Source organism: Capsicum annuum, chromosome 3, assembly GCF_002878395.1.
Source record: "Capsicum annuum cultivar UCD-10X-F1 chromosome 3, UCD10Xv1.1, whole genome shotgun sequence".
In the NCBI taxonomy this organism is placed as follows: Eukaryota; Viridiplantae; Streptophyta; class Magnoliopsida; order Solanales; family Solanaceae; genus Capsicum; species Capsicum annuum.
Genome location: NC_061113.1, coordinates 82,537,958 through 82,562,089, shown reverse-complemented (window position 1 = coordinate 82,562,089; position 24,132 = coordinate 82,537,958). Strand labels below are relative to the sequence as shown.

Here is a 24,132-nt window from a genome sequence, read left to right as displayed (position 1 = left end):
TTTATTGATCACTTCTTTCCTCGGGAGTTTATGGAAGCTAGGGCCAAAGAGTATGTGAACTTGAAGCAAGGTAAGATGAGTCTGAAGGAGTATACCCTGAAGTTCCAGCAACTATCCTGTTATGCTATTTGAGCATCAAAACTTTGGTCAACTTTAATCGACCATAAATCTTTGTAAATATTGAATTAGAGGACGTACTATATATCAAATGAAAGCTATTTTAATTATATTTCTAACGATACCAATTTCATCAAAAACTGATATCGGAGTAAAGAGTTATGCCCATTTTACTCCAGCATATTTGGATGGGAAACTAAGTGACGACATTTGTAATAAGCTGTCACGAGCGTGACAACCTATCACCAGTGTCATCATCCCTGCGCAGATTTCTACCCCTGGTGACGACATTTTGTGACAAACCGCCATGCCCGTGACGGCCTATCACCAATGTCGTCAACCTTAACCAGAAACTCAAAATTTCACCCTACTATGACAACTTATCACCAACTTGACGGCTTGTCACAGATGTCGTCAGCTATTTTTTTAGCAATTTAAGGACGTTTTTGGAAGGGTATTTTGGTCTTTTTCCATCTTTGGAGGTCTCTATAAATATGAGGAACCCCATTCAAACCCTAATTTCTTCATCTACTCTTCCGATTCTCTTAAGAGAAAATATCTAGGGTTTCAATTCAAGAACCCTAATCTTCCCAAAATTCACTCATAATTCTTCAAGATTTCTTCAAGAATCAAGTTCCTCATAGTGTGGGCTTCGAGAGTTATTTATTACAAGTGCGGATAGAGTCTCAAGCATTAGAATTCATCCAATTTTAAAGATTAAGGTATGTAGATGTTGATTCTTGGGTCCCTTTCATTCAAGAAGCTCAAGAACCCTTTTCAAAACTCAAAGATTTTTATGTTTATGAGTTTTTAATGATTTGTATGAGTTGAAATTGATGTTACATGTGTTGTTGAGTTTTGATTCATGTTTTTTTACAAGATTCATGAGCCTTGACCCTAATAGGTGGAATCCATGTGATATTTGTGATGACTCTTCCTTATGTTGCTTTCTATGTGATGTGTTCATGTCAAATAGGTGTAGAAATGGTTGAATAAGCGAAGCTTGTTCCCCTTAGGTTTGATAAAGAGCTTAGGTGAAGTATAAGGGCCATTGTTGCATGTTGAAGATAAAACCCCAAATTGTGAGTTAGTTTATGCATGCCTAGTGTTTGATAAAATGCCCAAGTGAATGAATTATTCCATGGTAGTAGGAAATCCCCAAATAAGTGTGAACCCGTGCATGTCTAGTGTTTGTTGAAGGACCTTAGTGAATAAGTAGAGATGTGATAGTAGTAAATTACTCAATTATGTGCTCTTGATATATGCTAAGTTTTTAATATATGCCAAGTGGTTAGCAAGTAAGTTATGACATGATAGTATGAAGTTTCCCCAAGCCATGTGATATCCAAATACATGTCAAGACTGACTTAGGTATGAAATAGTTGAGGTAAAACCTTGTTTAATGGAGTATGATCTAGTAGCATGTTTCCCCTACGTTATTAGATGATTGTGATTCAGAGATGCTTAAAGTGACCCCTTGAATGCTTGTGATGATGAATGAATGATTGTGGTGATTACTAGTCAAGAATGATTATGCTTTACCTTTATGTTATCGAGTCCTGGGGGTATTTATACCCAACAATAGAGTTGTTGTCTAGATCCCGTGTCAGTTTTTTGATAATTTCAGTTGAGCCATGATTCTCAGAACTCAGTGAACTATAGAACTTTGTATCCTCAGACAAGTGCAGAACTTAAGAAAGCTTATTAATCTCAGTTATATTTGTAATCTCTGTATCGCTAGTAATCTAGTCTCAGTCCTGTAATCAGCTCAGATCTAATAGTATTCAAGTGATTTAATTCTAATCTCATAAGTGATTCGAGTAATCTATTCCAGCTCTGTATCATCATTCAGATGCCATGATTCCATACCTTTTCCATCAGATACGATACTAAGTAATCTCAAAATAACTCAGTCAGATCTTTTGAGAAACATGATCAGTATCAAATTTAGTTCATTTATGTTCAGTTAAGATTTTAGTTCAGAGTCTTTCAGTTGAGAGTAGAAACTAGCACCGAGCGAGGAAAGGGATGGCGGCTCCCCGTCAGAGAGGCCGAGTCATTAGGAGCAATCCCTGAACTCCAGAACTATGTATACAGCGCAGGATGCAGGATTCCCCGTCAGTAAAGGCTGCCACCGTTAGAGAGGTTTGACTATTATATTGCCTCAGGCCGACTTCCTATGAGGGTCATCCCGTTAGAGAGGCTTGACCAGAGAGGTATTTACCCGTGGCACGGTATTGATACCCTTCCAGCTGGGGTTACAGGTTGGACCCCACCTGTGGCAGGTTGGGGCATGTCCGTTAAGTAACTACTTCCCATAATTGCAGTTTCAGTATCAATCTTTAAAAATTAGGACTGTATGGTATAGTCGTCTATCTTAGTGAGGAACTCAGATAGTTCCATTGATTCATGGACCATCCTGTCATATAAGCTTGGTCTCATAAATAGATACTTATTATCATATCAAGAGATCTCCCGTCAGATAGGCTTGATCTCCATCTCAGATTCTGTTGAGTATTCTTATTATCATATCTAGAGATCTCCCATCAGATAGCCTTGATCTCCATCTCATATTTTGTTGAGTATTCTTGTTGTCAGTTCAGACATGATCATACTTCTTATCATTGATAATCTCTTCTGGAATAATCTATTAGAAAAATTGATGTCTAATTTCGTCAGTCAAAAGTAGTAAGCTCAAAATTTAGTCCTTGATGCAAGTATATCCAGACCCTCAGTTATCAGTAGCAGATGAGTCATTGATTTAGTATCTCAGTGTCAATAGTGAGTTCAGTCTGCAATAAAGTCGTATCCGAGTTTCAGTATCTAGAGTTGTGGTAATTGTGTTCATGGTTTGTGCATTCATTTATGTGTTCTCATGCGGTATCTTCATGATTATTCAGTTTAGATATTGTCCATGCATAAGCCCTAGCATTAGCCTACCTCGTCTACATACTCGGTATATTCCTGTACTAACGCATTTGCGCTATGGTGTTTTATTTGACACCATAGGTTCAGAGGCACAGGATCCAGAGTATCCTCAGCAGTTCATTCCCAGTCAGCAGCAGTTGTAGTGAGTCCTCTTCTTTTGAGGATGAATTTCAGTTTACTATTATTGCTTCAGTCTTTGTTTATTTTCAATTGATGGAGTTAGTTGGGGACCTGTCCCACCAACTCCGCAGTTTAGATAGTTTAGAGGCTTTTCAGACATATGTGTTAGTATTCAATTTTCTGTATTATGAGTATTCATAGATGTGTTGAACCTTATGGCTAGTTTCTGCATTTATTTTAGATATTACGCAGTGTACAGGTATAGATATCAGTAAAGGGTTAGCTTGTCGTCCTTCGGGGTCATAAGCATCATGTGACGTCTCAAGATGGGATCTCAGGGCGTTACATCCTTGCCCTCATTTTAGACACCAATTCTGGAGCATACTTTGACAGCTAATGAAATTTCAAGGCATATTCCTTGACTAATATTCTCCCTTATCTCAGATTGACAAATTCCTCTGTCGTCGCTTTCCTCAACTCCTAAAGAAAAAAGCGATCTAGAAAAGTATTAAAGAAATTTTCCCATAAAGTAGACTTCTCAACATCACCTGTCCCCTATCCCACTTCTCATACCAGTGGTATGCCACATCCTTAAGCTGATAAGTAGCAAAATTAACCCCTTCCACATTCGTGGCCTGTATCACCCTAAAAATTTTCTCCATTTCATCCAAGAAACCCTGAGGATCCTCCTTCACCTTCACAACAGAAAAAGTAGGAGGATTCATCTTTATAAACTGGACAACCTTTGTGGCCTCGATAGATGAAACACCAGATTTATCTCGCTCAGCCTGAGTAATAATATAAATCAATTGATGAAATTTTGCATTAGTGACCTCACCCTAAGGAGGACTAGTAGAAACCGTTGGAACTCCAGAAATATCAGGGATTGGACCTCTAGACCGAGTATGGATCTCATGAGTAATGTGTGTCCCTTCAACATTGTCCTCAGTTGAGACAGAGGAGTTTTTTTGTGTCTCAGAAAATCAGGGCATGATTTGAAAAGCAAACAAACCAAAATTAGAGAAGATTTAAGGACTTAGACTCCAAGCTTGAAAATAGAATACCAAGAAAGTAAAACATTCCTAAATGCCTTGTAACCTCCCTCTTATGAGTGTGGTGCGCTACACACCCTTAAAAAAGACTCTACTCGACTTGGGTTTGTGGACTCCCAATTGACCATGAACCTAAATCTTTGATACCAACTTGTCACAACCCAAACTAGGGCCTTGTCATAATAGGCATCCCAAGTCCAACCAGGACCGGGGACCACCCTCATTACCCAACACAACCTCCAAATGCATACCATGAGTCAGATAAATTCCAAACGTATAACAGGATAGCATTTATTATGATTCCAAAATCAAGGATTGGCCTATGCCCGTGATCAACTCCAAACAAGTCCAACCATCCAGTACCCAACCAATAACCATATCAAAACCAAAATAATAACAAAGTTCCTGTATATAATGTAACATAAAAGGATGGAATAATTATAAATTCAGTCCAGCGGTATCATCCCCAATACCAATATCAATACTAAGGATGACACCAATACTGACCCCGCCTATTCCAACCCATAGAACAAGGCTCTAACCAAAGAAAAAGAAAAATCTGATTGCAATAAGCCCCCAACCATAGCAAAAAACAATGTACATAAAATAACCAAAGTATGTAAAGACATTCATGATATGAAATGGAGCCTTCTAGGATATGAAATCTCACCACTTTAATCTAATAGTTGATGCCTAATCCAATCACTAAGCAGGAGGAGTAGAATGGCTGGTTTCTATATCACATGGGGATACAGCCGACCAAAGATGGGGTTAGCGAGTGATGCTAGCATGAACTAAAGATAGGATAAAATAATGTTATTCAATAAAACCAAGTAAACCAACCATATCCATATAACCCATATATATAACCATACCAGTAAATAGAGCCAGGTTTAGCATGTATTTAAAACTATTAACCTGGGTATGTGTATCTTAACCATCCTAAAACCACCCACAGAATATATGGGTCCAGTGTAAGCCCCTGAACAGGCCCCAATGCATGTAGCTGCATGAACCGGAGATACTATAAGAGTAGGGGATTCCCAAGTACTCTTTGTTCTCCATGATACATATGTACAATGTACTTAAAGGATTACCATGTACCTCATAGTATCATATATGGTCGCTATGACCAACTGTTGCACCCAAGAACATACGCAAGTATACGTGGTCTCACCATGTAATACAGTGGCCTTATAAAAAGCTGAATATCGATCCCCTAGAGACTTGTTTTAATGACTGTCCTATTGTAGTTCAACTATTAATATTAAATTAGTGCAAAGGTAACCAAGATAGTTTTGAAAGCTTATAATTAAAAGTAAACTAAAGTAATGCAGAAAAGTAAAGACTTTGGACAATCAATGGATGAAAACCTGGAGTTAAAGCACTATGAATAATCATACTAATCTATTGAACCTCATTGGTTAGATTACTTATCCTTGTAGTTGATTCATAGGGTTGATTTTATGATCATGGTCTCCCAACCTCTAATCACCTACTAACTTAGCTCTACAACTACATCATTAAGCGGGAATATAAGAACTAAGCTAAATGCATTTATATTTCATCATGTAGTGAACAAAATAAGGCTTCTGGGTATATTTATATCCTAGATTCTAATTCAAATCCTTTATTTTATAAAAGAATAAGAACCTTAATCTATTTACCCACACCTTCTATCCTCTTGTTCCCCCTCCTAGGGCTCATAAGATGACAATAAATGTATTCTAAGGGTTGTGAATCCTTAAAATATTAATAACAAGGGTAAATAAATAACTAAATAAGATAATAAATCCAAAAAAAACTCAATTCAAAGAAAAATTAAATTTGTTCTTGCTTTAACCCCGGAAAGAAGACGTTTAGCCACTAATGGACATAATAGTAAACCAAATCAATGAATACATGATATAATCAATGCATAAAGTAAATTAAAGCAATAAAAACCCTATTTGAAGTTTTGATAAGCCCATCTCCAAGCTTCCAAGACGTCCAAGGTGAATAACAACAAGTATAAGAGTCCTATTCATAGAACAAGGATTTAGCCGTGTGTGAAACAAGGGTTGAGCCATGTGGCTTGGTCCACTGGAGAATGGGTTGCATTTTGAGGCTCATTTAATGGGATTTGGCTTTGCGGTGCACTGGATATTCCAATGGAATAGGGGTCGCACCGCCCCTCTATTGCGAGGCCTTATGGAATTTGCATTTTCGCCTTATTCCTCATTTTATGCCTTTGTCCTTCCATCCCAAGCCTTGTGGTGGTGTTTTGACTTGATTTACAGCTTTTTAAACAACCTTATATCATAATAACCAACTCAACAAGCATCCTATAGCATCAAAAACCACTGATTATAGCTCAAAATGACACAATATCAAGAACGGTGAACTAGAAACTCAAGCTAAGAACTAATGACGTCCTTTAAATCTTTAACTTATTGTTTTGACTCTTGGCTTATTCAATTACACTTTGAACACTATAAAAAGTTGTTCCACACATAACTACACAATAATAACCTTAGAAACTCATTAAACACATTAGAATCCATTGCAATCAACTAGAAAAACACCTAGCTCAAGCTAGCAACACTAGTTTTCTCTTTAAAAATCTAAGTGACCAAACTAAGTCCAAACTTGTTTGAAAGACACCATGAACATTGTAATCACATACTTGAACACTTAGATACTTAATTATATCATCATTAACACATTAAGCACACAATTTATCCTCAAAACAAAGTAAAATAAACTAGGATAAAAACACTAAGGTGCATAAAACCACCTCAGATCACCGCCCCACACTAAAGCCTTGTTTGTCCTCAAAAAACTCTTTACTTTAAGCATCATAAGCTGAGGTGACTCTAGACTTCTACTACAAACAAGACACTTAAGCTAGTACTACAATGACTACACAAAATGCAAGTTTTGACACTAAGCATGTTATGTACACAATGGAAAGTTCAAGAATACTACTTCAAAACATCCTAGCCTAAAGAATTGACTCACCTAGTTGGCAAACTCATGCATATTGTTCAATCAAAGGCATCATACAATTTACCCAACTATCATCAAACATATTCCCTCACAACAAGAGAGTTTCCCATAACCACTCACTTAAATATAGTTTATACTAGAATGGGTACATAAATCAAATTACGCTCACTCTCACAAGGAATTCACAAGTTACACACAATGAACCATAGTCTTTCCCTTAGTGTAGCACTCCACTAATATCAGAATGTTAAGGCTTATGATCAAATAGGTCTTTATAGGTTGTAATGTAAACTAAGGGACGGGTAGGAACTATTCTGGCCGGTAATAGTGACTATTTTACCTAAGCACTTTAATACCTCAACCTTATACAATTAAGACCAATCTCTAAAAACCAACTTACACCACTTCTATCTACGTACATCTTTTTTTGCCCTATCTTATTAATTCATATATAATATAGTGGGAGTGTTGTCTATTAATTCACAATTCAAATTTTAGCACAAATTTCGTTCACTCCCAACCATAACACATCAATTTTACACACTAGTAACTACTACTTTGGGGCTTCAGTTTCACCTTCCTCCTACTTTAATTTCAAACTCTGTACTCAATTAATTTTACACTAAAGTGCTTAGGAGCTTTGGAAAAAATTAATGTCAATTAAATAAAGGGATTAGGCTACATATAAGGCTGCCAAAAAAAGCTAAAGGCTCAATAGGGCTAACTAGAATTATGCACAAAGGTAGGTAAAAGATGGTATGAAGCAAGGCTATCAAAGAATTGCATATATCATCTCATAAACCCACACTCTTTATTTTGATTTATGCACACAGAGGAAAGTTCTAGCATCAAATACAATAAGGAATATACAAGAACCATACACATACATGGAAATGCTCAACTTAAGTAGGATCATCATAAACTCTTAACTAAACCATCACATAAATTCAACATTAAGCCAACAAGTACAAGAGTCATAATCATGAGTCGAGAAGTCTCAAAAATAATAATCCACACAATCAACATGATTTTTACAACCAAAATACTTGAATTATGCAATCACATATAGCACCAACAAGAACATCTCACTTATTCCTAACACAAAATTTTAAAATTACCCTAAAATGGGAACTGCCCCACCACACACTTAAAAATCTACTTTGTGCCCAAAGTATACTTTAAAAGTAGAGATAGAAATACTCCCTAAGGCCTCTAGGCCTAGTTAGTAGCATTGTTACACATTAAGGAGGTTCGGGGGACCCCACACTTAGTCTTCGCCATGAGCCTTAGCTTAGTTTTCTGGTACTCAGACTTCCCATCAACTTCTGACTCAACAAAAAGATTCTAGTGAAGTAAAAACTACAAATACTAAAAATAAAACATACCTTAACTTGGGTTGCATCCCAAGCAGCGCCTAATTTATTATTGCGGCATGACCCAATCTATGACTCATCTATTTTCCTTCATTTTCTTCCTCCAACTTAGAGGTCATCTTCTTATTTATTTCTAGACTCTTGAGTGTGAACTCTCAAGGTCAATATCTCTCTCAATAATAGCCTTTTTGGATTTGGGTATTTGTGTCTTGGGCCACTCAATGAGGAAGTCTAAAAAGGACTTTTGTGGAATAAACTCAACCACCCCACACTTATCCCCTTCAATTACTGAAATCATGTACAAATATTTATAGTGGGATAGTGTGTTGAGTGTTATGTACACTTTGAAAACCACCTCTTTATTATCTAGCCTCATTATGAGCATGCCCTCTCTCACATCTATCAATGCTCCTCCTGTCGCCAAAAATGAACGTCCCAAGAAGACTGACACTCTTTTATCTACCTAAAATTAAAAACAATAAAATCAACAGGAATAATAAACTTACCAACCTTGATGAGAACATCTTCTATGATTTCTTCATGACAGGCTAGGGTTCGATCTGCCAATTAAATTATCACAGAGCCCGGTCTCGATTTCCTCAAACCCAAGGTATTGAACAAGAAGATGGGCATTAAGTAGATACTTGCTGCCAAATTACTAAGTGTGTAGACCACCTCACTGCTACCAATTTGAATGAGAAACATGAAACTCCCAGGATCTTTAAGCTTTTTGGGTATTTTCTATATCACCATAGAACTATACTCCTCAGCGAGTCCTACTGTCTCAATATCTTGCAGCTTAACTTTGTTAGTGACCATATCCTTCAAGTACTTTGAGTAATTAGGAATTCACTGCAAAACATCTAAAACAGAAAAGTTAATGTGAAGCTCTTTGAACGTGTCAAAGAACTTAAAGTATGGGTCCTCCTTTGTTTTTCTAAGCCTCTATGGGAAAGGTGGTGGTGGTCTCTTCTTCACCTGTTTAGTAACTTTTACTTTTGAGATACTCAGACTTCTTTGAATTTTTCGCAACTTTATCATTTACCTGCTTAGGAGCTATCTCTGTATCTACCTCCTTAGTTGTCTTTGGAGGTTCTTTATTTAGCTCTTTACCGCTTCTCAATGTGATTGTCATGACTTATTTAGGATTTTCATTACTTGGCAAACTATTTTGAGGTATGGCATTTTGTGCCTGCTGTATCTACCCAACCTATATCTCTAAGTTCTTTGTAGCCACTTTGCTGGCTCTTTATATTTACTGCCAATTATGCTTGAGCAGCTAAAATTTGTTTCAGTATCTCTTCCATATGGCTAGTTTGAGTCGAGGCCTGCTTCTACTGCTAAAACTATTGTTGTTGGTTGTTCCATGATGGATTTGGTAGCTGATTCTACCACTTTAGATTGTAGGCATTGTCATAATTCATCCTTTGAGCATTGTCCACAAACATCATTGATTCAGGATTTGCTGCACACATAGCCACAGAATGACCACTATTTCCATAAACCTCACACCAAGTAATCATCTGATGACTTGCATTAATTGTTACTGCAGGATATGTAACCCCAATTTTATATTACTGTACTTAGTCGTGATTGATTTTGTAGTCCACCAATCTAAGCGGATATAGAAGTAAATTAGCCTCCTCCAACACACCTGCAACCTTCCTTGTCGCACTTCTTAAGTCAAAATGCCCCTCAGAATTCCCTTGTACAATCTAGTTCAACAAGGTATATAGCTCATTATACGTCAATTCTAGTGCCTAGTTCAACAAGGTATATAGCTCATTATACGTTAATTCTAGTGCCTGACCACCTACAGCTGAATCTGGCAAAATTTTTATGTTGTGGTCAAGTGCCTCAACAAAAGTGTGAGCTAGTACCTCATTGGACTATTGATGATATGGGCAGTCCCAAAGAAGAGCTTTGAACCTCTCCCATGTATGATATAAATTCTCACCTGTCTTTTATTTGAAGCACATAATCTTACTGTGCAGTCTTACAGTTATGCCAGATGGAAAGAATTAGATGAGGAATTTCTGGGCTAAGTCATCCAAGGTTGGGATTGAACTTGTCAGCTCAGTGTTCAACCACTTTTTTTCTTCCCCTAACAGTGAAAGGGGGAATAGTGTCATCCTAACATAGTCAGTTGACACATCCATAGGGACGAATGTGTCACTGATATCTAAGAAGTTCTACAGATGGACCTATGGATATTCATGTGAAAGCCCCATAAACTGTCCACTACTGATCAAAATCTGCACCATGTTCTGTTTCAACTCAAAGTTATCTCCAGCAGCTAGTTTCTGAAAGGGGGAAGTCAAATTCATCGAAAGTGAGATTTCCACTTCACGAACTGTCCTGCGGGCTGGTTGATCTTCATCCATAAAAGTAGGATTGTCTTGTTCCTCGTGAATTTATGGGATCTGATGGAGAAATACTATTTCTCTCCTCAAATGGTAAAAGCATTGTTCGGGTTCAGGGCTTGGTTCAACCAATTCTCTATCCATTTCCAGCTTATTACCTTGTAAACCTATTTGTTGTAAATTCAATACCAAGACCAAGAGTAAAGCACCACTAAAATCTAAAAAGTAAAACTAAAAATAAAATAGTTGCCAAATTACAAGTCCCCAGCAACGGCGCCAAGAACTTGTTGCGCCCAAGCATACACACAAGTGTACGTGGTCTCACCAAGTAATACAGTGGCCTTATAAAAAGTTGAATATTTATCCCTCAGAGACTTATTTTGACGACGATCCTATTCTAGTTCAACTATTAAGATTAAATTAGTACAAAGGTAACCAAGATAGTTTTAAAATGTAATTAAAAGTAAACTAAAGTAATGCGGAAAATAAAAGTTAATTAAAAGTAAACTAAAGTAATGCGGAAAAGTAAAGATATTGCACCATCAATGGATGGAAAACCCAGGGTTAAAGCACTAAGAACAATCATACTAAGATATTTAGCCTCATTGGTTAGATTACTTATCTTGGTTGTTGATTCACGAGGTTGATTTTATGATTATGGTCTCTCGACCTCTAATCATCTAACTTAGCCCCACAACTACATCATTGAGCGAGGATGTGAGAACTAAGCTAAACGCATTTATATTTCATCTCGTAGTGAACCAAATAAGGATTCTAGGTATATTCCTATCCTAGACACTAATTCAAATACTTTATTTTTTAAAAGAATAAGAACCTTACTCTATTAACCCCCACGCTCTATCCTCTTGTTCCCCCTCCCGGCACTCACAAGATGATAATAGATGTATTATAAGGGTCATGAATCCTTAAAATAGTAATAAAAAGATAAATAAACAATCAAATATGATAATCAATCCAAAAAAACTCAATTCAAAGTAAAAATAAACATGTTCTTGGCTTTAACCTTGGAAAGGGGGTGTTTAGCCACTAATGGACATAATCATAATCCAAATCAATGAATACATGATATAATCCATGAATAAACTAAATTAAAGTAATAAAAACCATATTTAAAGTGTTTATAAGCCCCTATCCAAGTTTCCAATATGTACAAGGTGAATAATAAGTACAAGAGTCCTATTTATAGTACAAGGATTTAGCCGTGTGTGAAACAAGGGTCGCGCCACGTGGTCTTGCCCGAGGGAGAATGGGTAGAATAGAAAGGCTCATTTAATGGAAGTTGGGGTTGCATATAACTGGTTATTCAAGTGTAATAGGGGTTACGCCACCTCTCAATCGTGAGGCCTCACTGAAAATTGCATTTTTGCCTTCTTCCTCATCTTGTGCCTTTGTCCTCCATCCCAAGCCTTGTGGTGGTGTTTTGACTTGATATACAGCTTTTGCAAAATGAATATATCATCATAATCAACTCATCAAGAATACTATAGCATCAAACACCACTGACTAGAGCTCAAAACGACACAATATCAAGAACGGTGAACTAAAAACTCAAGCTAAGAACTAGTGACGTCCTTTAAATCTTTAACTTATTGCTTTGACTCTTGGCTTATTTCAATTGTAGTTTGAACACTATAAACAAGATATTCAACATATATTTATACAATAATAACCTTAGGAACTCATTAAACACATTAGAATCCATTGCGATCAACTAGACAAACACCTAGCTCAAGCTAGTAACACTAGTTTTCTCGTTTAAAATCTAAGTGACCAAATTAAGTCCGAACTTGTTTGAAAGACACTATGAACAATCACAAACTTAAACACTTAGATTCTCAATTATATCATCATTAACACATTAAGCACAAAATTTATCCTCAAAACATAGTTAAATAAGCTAGGATAACAACACTAAGGTGGATAAAACCACCTCAGATCACCAAACCTCATATCGGCAAACATGAGTTTCCAATGTCTGTCCGTAGGATTTAAACCTTCACGGTTAGCTATCACACTTCGCCATTATTTCTCAATTAAAACCATTACCATTAAATCAAATAATTATTCCATTATTATTAACCAAGGATATAAGTAGCGGTATCGTCATACCAACTATAGCTTGCAAGCAATGTCCTTAGCCAACTTTTTTATGTAAAGGGATTCTTATGTACCCATTGATTACATTATCAAGTTAACATGGGGGAATCCCATGTACCCCACAAGGAAGTTTAATTAACCATAACCATGACCACCAAACCTTATTATTTAACCATTCAATCCATTTATACCATTTAGGATTCCATTACCAAACCATTATCACAGGCATTTTATCAAACATGTTGGGGAAATAGTGTCTCTAAAATAAATTCCAATTACCAATTAACCATTCTCATGCAACCTTTTTCCAAACCACCATTAAAGTATGTAAAAACATGATTAAAACATGGAAAAACCATAACCAAGCATTTAATACCAAAATCCCAACATATATTTGAAAACCCAAAACCATACATTAATAATGCCATGAAATCATTGTATAAAACATGCCTTTAGTTATACCTAACAATGAGGGAGGATTACATGCCTTAAATTATGAAGATGATGAAGAGAAATCACTCGTACAAGCCCCAAATTGGTCCTCTAGATGAAACCCTAGCCTTTTTTTACCCAGGGGCCTTAGAGAGAATTAGAGAGAGTTATTAAGTGTTTAAGATTAAAATAATAGAATAAATAATATCCCAATAGTGATATAAGTCATGGGTCCTTAAGGGTTTAAGTGGGAGAATGTCCAGATTACCCCCAACTTAAACTACTTAAAGTTCTCGTCATATGGTACAACTCCCCCATACCAGTCGTACCCTCACATATGAGTGGTACTCACCACTAATACCATAATCCAACATATGACTTACTCAACCCAAGTCATACCCAACCATATGATTAGTACCGCTAAACTATATCCCTGGCAGAATAGAACCAAAGTTTGAACACTATCTACCATATGAGTCAAAGGTACGACTCGTACCCTATCTTACGAATCATGGTGATCTACTCCTACTCAGATCTAAGTTAAGTTACTAAGTCTTAGATTAAATGAAAGAAAAACCTAACCCATACAACCCTTCACCAACTATACGACCGTACCCATCAAGTCGTATCCATTTTAGAAATTAGTTCAACCCACCAACCAACACTGGTTAGCATACGACCAACCCATACCAACCGTACCCCACCATACGACTAGTACCCACAAGCCGTATATGTCTAGAAACCAGAAATCCAGGAAATTTTCTAAGGGTCCAAACCCAGGGTGTTTCAAAAGTTTTATGCGGATATGAGGCAGAAGGAGTTGGAGTTTAAGGTTAGTGATTTGGTATTCTTGAGTTTTATCCTATGAAAGGAGATATGAGATTTAGGAAAAAGAGGAAGCTTAATCCTAATTACATTGGTCCATATCAGATTGTAAGGAGAATTAGGAATGTCACTTATGAATTGAGTTTTCCAGTGAGTTTGGCTTTGATTCATCCTGTTTTCCATGTATTTATGCTAAAAAAGTATGTCGGTGATCCTTTTTTGATAATTCTTGTTGAGGAAGTTGGTGACATGGATTCGTTGTCTTATGAGGATGTCCCTGTTGAAATATTGGATAGGCAAGTTCGTAGATTCAGAACTAAAAATATAGCTTCGATAAAAGTGCTTTGGAGAAATCAAAAGATAGAGGGAGCTACATGGGAATCTAAAGAAGATATGAAAGCAAAATACCCATCCTTGTATTTAAATTTGTCCATGGTATTAGTTTCATCCCTCTTATCGTATTTTGAATTTGTCCAAGGATTCTGTTTGTATTCTTTTTTTATCGTGCTAAGGGTGCCCTAACTTCTCATTCGGGGAGTAATAATACAAAGGGGGGTAATGTAACACCTTAAGTTCTTGGTTTGTAGACCCTCCAAGGGATAAATAATTGAATTAGCCAAGTTACTGAAGTGATGTCAAAACTATCAGTGATAATGGCGGCCATGATGTCAACTCATTATCAAAAATAACAAGTCATCAATAGGACTCATTACCACGGTAGTAAGGAATCCCAGGTTTTGGTTCCTTGACAATGAGTCCAGGGTACAACCATTGTGATACACAACGAGTCATTAGGAGAGACTCATTGTCACAACAGAAAGATACCCAAGAGTTCAGCCGCTGACCATGATTTTTTATGACAACTCGTTATGTCAGAATATGAGTCATTATGAGAGACCGATTGTTATAACAGTGAAGGAATAAGTTTTTTATCCTTAGGTGACAAATCTGGGCCATGAGTCTTGATCAAACCTCACGACTCATTACCCAAGTCGTGACCACTACTCTTAGGATTTTCCTGCACGTTTAATTAGGGTCCTTTTGGTATTTTTCTCCCTTCAAACTCTTTCCCATAACTTAAAAACACCAAAATTACCCATTTGACTTTAGTTATTAAGATTAAACCAAACTCTTTTCCTCTTTAACTCTCAAGGAAAGAGATACTATGGTTTTACAAGGAATTCAACAATTAGGCTCCAAACTTTAAGTCTACTTCAATTTCCTTTATATTTCAGGCATGTTGCTCATCCCTAACTTGTGTTTATACATTGTGGCATTTACTTACTCTACCTCCAAGTTTTTAAATTGTTGGGTTTGAAATTAGGTTGAGGGCTTTTGATTGATTATTACTTGAATTGTTATCCCATGTTTTATATATGTTATTCATGCTTGTTAAATGGTTTATTTTGGACTGAGTTGGTGCAACATGGTAGGGTTTGAAATGGGTGACATGGGTTTTCCAAATTTATGAATTTTTTACTTGGTAATGGCATTAACCTCAACCTACCTTGTAAACTTGATCTTGAATTTGAATCATTACATGATTTAACTTATCTTTTGAAAAATTGCATTGCATTAAAGGATAAATGGATATAAATGGTTTTTGAAGGATCCTGGTGGCCAGTATTTAGATTTTAAATAAAACTTGGGAGTCTAATGGTTACATGGATTGGTTTGGCATAATTATATAAGCTTGCAAGCATATTGGTTTGATGATACCAGGTTGGGAAAATGCCTTAATAATGATTCATTGGTAAGTGGTTGGATTATGTGCAAATTATTTTAAGTTGGGCTTAAAGAGAATTGGGTAGCTCACCATGAAGGTTTAAGTCTGCGGGGACCAACACTGTAAACCACGTTTACCGGTATGAAGGTATATACGATTGTATGCTTGGTGCACATATTATAGTTTGGATATTTATCATCTTGGTGTCTTTAGACTTTCCTTAATTTCCTAGATTTGTGTGGCTAACATACGCTGGGGGACTTCTAATGGGAAAAGCCGGACCCATAAAGCCCATGAGTGCCTTTAGTATGAAGCGAGCTACACAGTTTAGGTTAATATTTTAAACTCTCATGTTCATGGCCCTTGTCCCTTTCCCGGCATCCTATATATGTATATATATATATATGTTGTGCATGTGATTTTAACTGAACTTTTGGCAATGACATTATTTTATCTCATTCCCCTGAGTTACATGCCAGGAGGGCTCCTCCCTACTAACCTTCACTGGACACTGCATCATTTCATGATGTAGGATTTATGGGCTTTTCTGTTACTCTTGTGCAAAGTTAGGTGGTGTGGTACGTTTGTTGAGTTGTTATGAAGTGGTGAGACTTTATCTTTCAGAAATCTTTGCCAATTCATTAGTTTTTTTTATATTTTAGGAATTGTGAATTTCTTTTGTCATGGTCGAGGGCATGCCCCGACCTTGTTTGGTATTTGTGGTTTTAGAGGCTTTTGTGGATAGTAATGAGATGATTGGTTGTCTTTTTTAAACTCTTAGATCTTATTTGATTCTTCTATCTTATTTACTATTTTGCTTGGCTTTCACTAGGTGTCATATTATGCTCTAGAGGTTAGGCTAAGAAGGTGATCTCCATCCTACTGTGGCCTTGAGATACTCAGCATGAATAGGCCCTTGTTTGGGTCATGGTAGGACACCACGAGTCATCCTAAGACTCGTCTTTCGTATTCAACAACTTTTAAAAATGATTTCTCATAGGTAATTTTGTACTTTTCTTATTTACTAGACTTATACTACATCGTTTAAGGCCTACTAGAAAGGGGTTAAAAGGACTTAGATGCTTTTTTTATCCTCATTCTCTCCTAAACACTAAGAGAAAAATGACAAAGAGTGATTATTTTCTCTTAAATAGAATAAAACTAGGGTTTTTCCCTACGGGCTTCAAGATCCAAGTTCTTAGCAAAAATTCTCCACACTCCAGGTAAGTGGATGTTCCATAAGAGTCTCCTTCCACCCTCGTATCTAAATTTACTTTTAAGGTTCAATTTTTATGAAATATATGAATTAGCGTAGTTCTAAAAGATCCCAAATTATTCTTTCAGTATTCATGTCTTAGAATATCTTATAACTACAAGTAGTACTTATATGCATGAATTTAAATATGGCTTTCATATATGTTTGGTGTGTTATGAACATAAGATCCTAGATTCTTGTAAATTTACATGAAATATCCAATCAAAGCATATTTTTAGATGATTATTCATCAGATAGTAAAGTGCATATAACTAGTTCCATGATTTCAGTCATAGTTAGTAATGTAAATTGAAATAGTTCATGTATTTTACTCAAATTTTAGTATAATTATGAGCATATGTATATAGTAATAGGAGTATTACTTATCACCAAGAGGATATGAGTTCATATAACCCAAGTCTCAAACTACGTGCCACCATAAGTTAAGGGGTCCTCACCAGTTGAAAGTGTCTCCCTTCGCCCCGAATGGGTTCATAAGTGAATTGATGGTTCTTTCCAAGCTTCGCCCGAATGGGCTCATGAGTGAATTCATGCCAGTCATCGTTCTTAACCTTGGAAATGTATAGAATATCCTCCCATCTTAGGTTATAGGTTGAATGTTATTTTGCTCACATGGTCTATATCGGTTATTAAAACCTTCTATAATTTTAGACTCAGTATTTGTAAATGACTCTCAGTGCAGTTTGTATTTCATATATATGTATATGTATATATATATATATATGTCTATATGTATATATATATATGCCTATATGTATATATATATATATATGTCTATATGTATATATATGTGTGTGTAACTCAGACAGGGTCATTGTACTTTACTTTAGTTTTGCATGTCAGTGTAGTATTTTAGTATTTTTAGCATATTCAGGATATTTTATATTTGCATATCTCACATGCTTTGTACATTCAAAGTATTGATTGCATTCCTTTTCTTGCAATGTATCATCTTATTATACAGGTTCGAAAGTTCAGCATTAGCCCCGTAATTGATACGTTTCAGTACCTCTTTGATGGTGGTGAGTCCTCATTATCCTAGGACGAAAGTCTTTATACTCTTTCAAAGTTAGGTGGGGACTTGTCCCACCAGCTCATCAGTTAGTAGATGATTTCGACAAACAATAGGTATTTTAGCTTTATGGGTTGCGTCAAATATTTTAAATTTCTACTTCAGTATTAGTACTTGCTTAGACTTCATTTGTATTCAGTGTTTATCTCAAAGATAGTTTAGCTTCCGCCTAGTACTTATTATATTTAGTGTTATTAGTGTTTATGACATGTCATGGGTTAGCTTAAGATTACTTGTGGCTCCAAGCATTGTGTTACGTTCAGGGCGTAGGCTCGAATCATGACATAACCTAACATGAAAAAATAAGTGAGAAACCAACTTGTTTTTCATGAAAACATTTTCTAGAAAAATATTTTTCGTGAAAATTATTTTCCTTCATAGCAAACACACCCTAAGGGAGTATCAATTATTACTATTCAGCAAACAAGCTTGCCATTAAATTTGTGGAAAGTCCTTCCTCTGCATAATTTTAGGGGAAACAATTGCTTAAATTCTTTTATCAAGCGTAGACACTTATATTAAAACTATTATCCTTTATGTAATTCAAAAATAAAATATTAAAAACTTTGAACAGCAATCTAGAAATGGAGAAGAAACAGAATTATATTTGAGCCATTGAATTTACAGTGCGTTCTTAAGAAACTTAGTTCTCTCCTGGTACCCAAGGTATAGAATCATTTTCGCTCATGATAGAATAGATAAACCAAATTGGTGTAGGTACTTTTAGAGTGTCAAATGAGTGGGTTGAACTGAAATTGAAGAGATCAAAATGGGTTGAATTAAAATCGCATTAGGTCATGACTTGCCAAAATTTATTTTGGACTCAACTGGGTTGGGATAAGCTGGTGAAAAACTGAACTGGATCATGATACGCCCTATTTAATCTGCTTAATCTAGCCAATATTTATTATGACACTAACATACTTTTGCACTAACTAAATCAAACCAACCACGATTCACTTGTCTAAAGAAGGTAGATTTTCTTATACTTCTTATCTCTTATTCCCTCTGTCCCATTTTATATGGCACGCCTTTTTTTATTTGTTCTATAAACAATGCAATCTTTCTTTATTTGGTAATTATTTAATGGTTCCATTCCTCTTTTATCCTTATTGGTTCTATTTAATTTTAAAGATAGTACTCCTTTTTTCTTACTTTTCTAGAAAGGACAATTTGGTAAACTTTACTCTTTATTTATTTATTAAACTCTGTACTCGGTCGAAATGACACATAAAATGAAATGGAGGGAGTATATAATAAGAGAGAGTTTGAGGAGCTTAGCATTATCCTCCTTGCCGATCATAAGGAGTATTTTGGTTTTTAATGATAATCAACCTTAGCTCATGCTTAATATTAGTGTTTTAAAAGGCGTGAGCGTGAGATGATGTGTTTTACGTACCACGAGGTGAGGTGTGAGCCTCAAAGCACGTGGCATAAGTCCAATGGATCCATGAGTTGTATCATATGTATCTTCAATTTTACAAATTTGTTACTAAGAAAATAAGCAAAAGTAAATTTTATTCTGTAAATAAATTTAAATAAATCACCAATAATATAGAAAAAATATTATAATTATTTTCTAGGAAAGTTGTTTTCTTTATTTATATATTCAAAAAAATCATCGCAATATGAAAAAAAATGATAGCATAAAGCATAAATATCATTACACCAATGATAAAAATAAATTTATTAAAAAGTATTTTTTAAATAATAAAAACTAAAATAAATGCCCGGGAGTGCTTTTTTACGTCGAGACTTAGGCTTTTGAGGGAGTGATATATATTATTCAAGAAATATGTAAAAAGCACAATAAATTATAATTATTAATAAATTAAAATATTTAAAAAATATATAAAATCCGATTCACTTTCTAAATTTTATTTGTTTCACATAAATTGAGACAAGGGAGGTGATATATATTATTTGAAAATGACGTATAAAGTACTATAAATCATAATAATTAACATTTTAAAATTATTTTTAAAATTACATCTGTGTTACATAAATTAAGACAAAGAGAATATCATATATTGAATCTGTACTAGCATGCTTTTCTATATCTAAGAACAAGGACAAAGGTTTTTTTCTGCATTGAATATTTTCTATTACTCAAATAAAAATTATATTGAAAATATAAATAATTAAAATAAATGAAAGAAAAATGTATTTAAAATTATAAATTATTTTAAAAGTAAAATAATTAAATAATAAAAATAAATTTAAAAAATTAAGATTAAAATAAAAAAGGAAAAGATGAAAAAGGGAAGTTTTCTCAACCCTTCGCTCTTCAGAATTGTAGTGTCATTATTCTCTTTCAACTACATTCATTTTTCTGCAAACCAAATATTATTTGGCCAAATAAACAGGTCAAACTATGCAATTACGCTTAATCACACCTAATTTAATTACTCATTCCATTTCATTTATACTTGATCCATATTAACTTGAAACTCTCATTAAAAAAATATTTATCAAAGACTTATTTTATTAAACAAACTTTATTAATTATGTTTTAAAAATTTAAATTTGATTACTAATATTTTATGTAATAATTTAATAATAGGGTTAGCACTGGAAGAAAATGATATTGGTTTCTTAATTTCATAAATTGAAACAACTATTTTTAGTAATAGGGTCAATTACTTCCTCCTTAAATTTTACTTGTCAAATATTCTAAAAATAAATTTATCACTTTCACTTATCACTTTTTTAAAATTAAACGTACTTATCACTTTTAACATATCAAAAAAAATATTTTTTTTTCATGTTTTAACCTTAGCATTAGTTACTTATTCTCCAAATTATTTTTCAAGATCTAATACTAAATACCAATTAATAAAAATAGTGTAATAAAATAGTTATATCAATCATTATATTCTTAATGACATGTCAAAGTAGGTGTTTGGCAATGAAAACCAAAACACATTCATTTTATTTGGAATTTTGAAGTTGGAGTTGGAATTGAAGTTACGTTTGGTCGTAATATTTGGAATTAATATTTAGAATTCAAATGTATTTGAAAAAAAAGTTAAATTTTTTTTGAACATGCAATATAATTTAAATGAGGTTATTTATAAAAATAAATGTAGATTAATAGGATTTAAATTATCTAGCAAGGTACATCTACCTCTGGTTATCTAATATTTTTTCACATTACCATCAAAGGATGTGGTGCAACGGATGGGGTTGCTTCTTCCTTAATCAGAGGCCTCGAAATCGAGCACTGGATATGAAAAAATCCTTGGTAAGGAGCGCTTCCCCCAAATGGGTCCTACAGCGCGAATCCAGATTAGTCGGACTCCAATGCGTGTATTGGACACCAAATGAAAAACTAAAAAATATATATATTTTTTTTCACATTGGTCTGACTTGGTAAATTTTGTAGAATATACTTCCAAGATTTGCAGTCAAGTTGTTTATTGGAAATTGCCTAGCTTGGTTTCCTTAAGTGTAACTCTAATGATGTTTCTAAGGGTAATGTTGGATCTCATTGCCATGACCCATATATATATATATACAAGACACAAGTCTCAAAAATATATCCCAGGTCTGATTGTCATCAGTACAAGCCTCAAAAATATATCCCAGGTCTGATTGTCATCAGTACAAGCCTCTAAAAATAGGATGATAACAATAGCTAAAATATCTAAATGTGAGTAAGCATAAGATAAATAAAAAGAGATTCGAGTGAGCTTTGAGTCAGTCAGCACTACCTCGATCTTTGCCTCGTCAATCCTGGAAGAAAATAATATACAAGATGTTACTTGATCTGATACCTACGCGAGGTGCAGAAAATAATAGAAACGAAAGAGAAGCAAGGGGTGAGTACGAAACCACATGTACTCAGCAAGCATGTTGATAACTGACCCTAATTCAAAGTAATGGCGAGAACCACCACCCTAACTACCCAAGGCTCCTCAATAATTTTAAATTTAGTAGATAAATCACTTTATCCTAATCCGAGTAACCCAACACAATGGTCAAATAGAAGTATCAAATATAGGATTTACACATTGATCTAGGTGAGTCAACATTATTCATTTATATTTAGTAATAAGGAAATTCATTTATAAAGAAGACTCACAAGTACAGTATAACACTCTTAATCAACTATCATTAACCAATACTATGGGATATTAATAAGAAGAGTATATGTATAAGAGTGTACCTCATGTTACCAAAAGGTGCTACTGATCTATCTTTCGATCAAGCCACTGTCATACTTCACGTCTCGTAATACCTCAAACTCCCAACCAATATAAAATGAAATAAGAGAATGTAATCAAAATGAGATGAATGCTCAAACACAATATCACAAACAAGGTTTTATGACTACAATACATTACAAAAGTAAATACTAACATAACACCAAGTCAAACCAAGGAAAGTAAAGAAATGCGAATAATGAAATGAAATGGAGTGATGGTGATGGGATGATGATGAATGTTTGAAATTTATTGCAAAACTTTCTATATGCACTCACTGACCTCACAGTTTTCAGGTAAGATCCATGGATAGTTCACAACTCATATACTCATATAACTCATATACTCATATAATCTCAATCTCATAACTCAAATCAACCTTATCGACATATCTCTCGGTATAGTTATTTTACAAAATGACTTATTTTCTTATAAAAATCAGAATGCTTAGTGGTACCAATGTCTCATAAATATGCACGTGATATGAGGATGTAATGCTCACAATCAATCAGTATTGTCACGCTTCAAATCCTATTAGGGCGGACTGGCACCCGTAATCGAAGAGGCCTAGGAGAACCAACTCATAACCTTATACTTCCCATGCATACCTCTATGACAACCCGAAATTCGGACAGCATCATGTTACATATAAAAGGAAATAATCACCTTTATAAGCTCGAGCACACATATATATGTATATACAATACTTGGTCGTTGAATCTATCACGTCTACTAACAAAACACCACCTTGACTGTACATTAGGTCTACAAATCCTCTAAATAATACACAGAGTTTAACTAAGGTCGGGACACACCCCGCCATATAGCTAACTTCTATACAATACTAAAAGTGACTGGATATGACACGGAAAGCCCCGAAGCAAACTGGAGCTAACCAAAAGCAGTTGGATATTCTAGCTCTTACTAGTGCGATGTATGAGCTGAGGTACCTGTGCCTGCAGCATGAAATGCAGGTCCCCCGCGGGGGACGTCAGTATGAAATATGTACTGAGTATATAAAGCTGTAGATAATCACATATGATATAGGAGCTCAATAGAAATCAGAAACAAGTGAATAAATCGTAATAGGAGTGCGCCACACTTACTAGAACTTGTAACAACCTGTACATTGTATTTATTCAATCACTTTACCTTCGTTCTTATCATCTTTGTAATCATTACTGTACTATACTATGACCATTAGGCTGCCTCCAGTACACATCAACTGGGATCGACCCATGATAGGCTTATGCCCCTAGGATACCACCCATAAACACATAAATAGGGATCGACCCATGATAGGCTTATGCCCCTGGGATACCACCTGATAAGAGAGAACTTCCATCACTTAGTTCAATTAATCTTTGAGATTGTTATTTCGGTTGCCACCGTATTTATGATACTTTGAAACAATGATACATCAATAAGAGACATATAAATAGACCATCAATGTAATAACAATGAAGTAAGAACTCATTGGCACATCAATGAAGTGTTTTGGATTCATCAATGCCATAATAATGAAGTAGGAACTTAT

General features: G+C 35.0%; 1 non-coding gene across 1 annotated transcript; it reads left to right on the top strand.

The window, feature by feature from the left end:
• The first annotated feature begins 10,468 nt into the window (after positions 1-10,468).
• LOC124897432 lies at positions 10,469-10,575 on the top strand. The gene has a single exon (XR_007054151.1). It is a non-coding gene; the product is annotated as a small nucleolar RNA R71 (small nucleolar RNA).
• Positions 10,576-24,132: the final 13,557 nt, after the last annotated feature.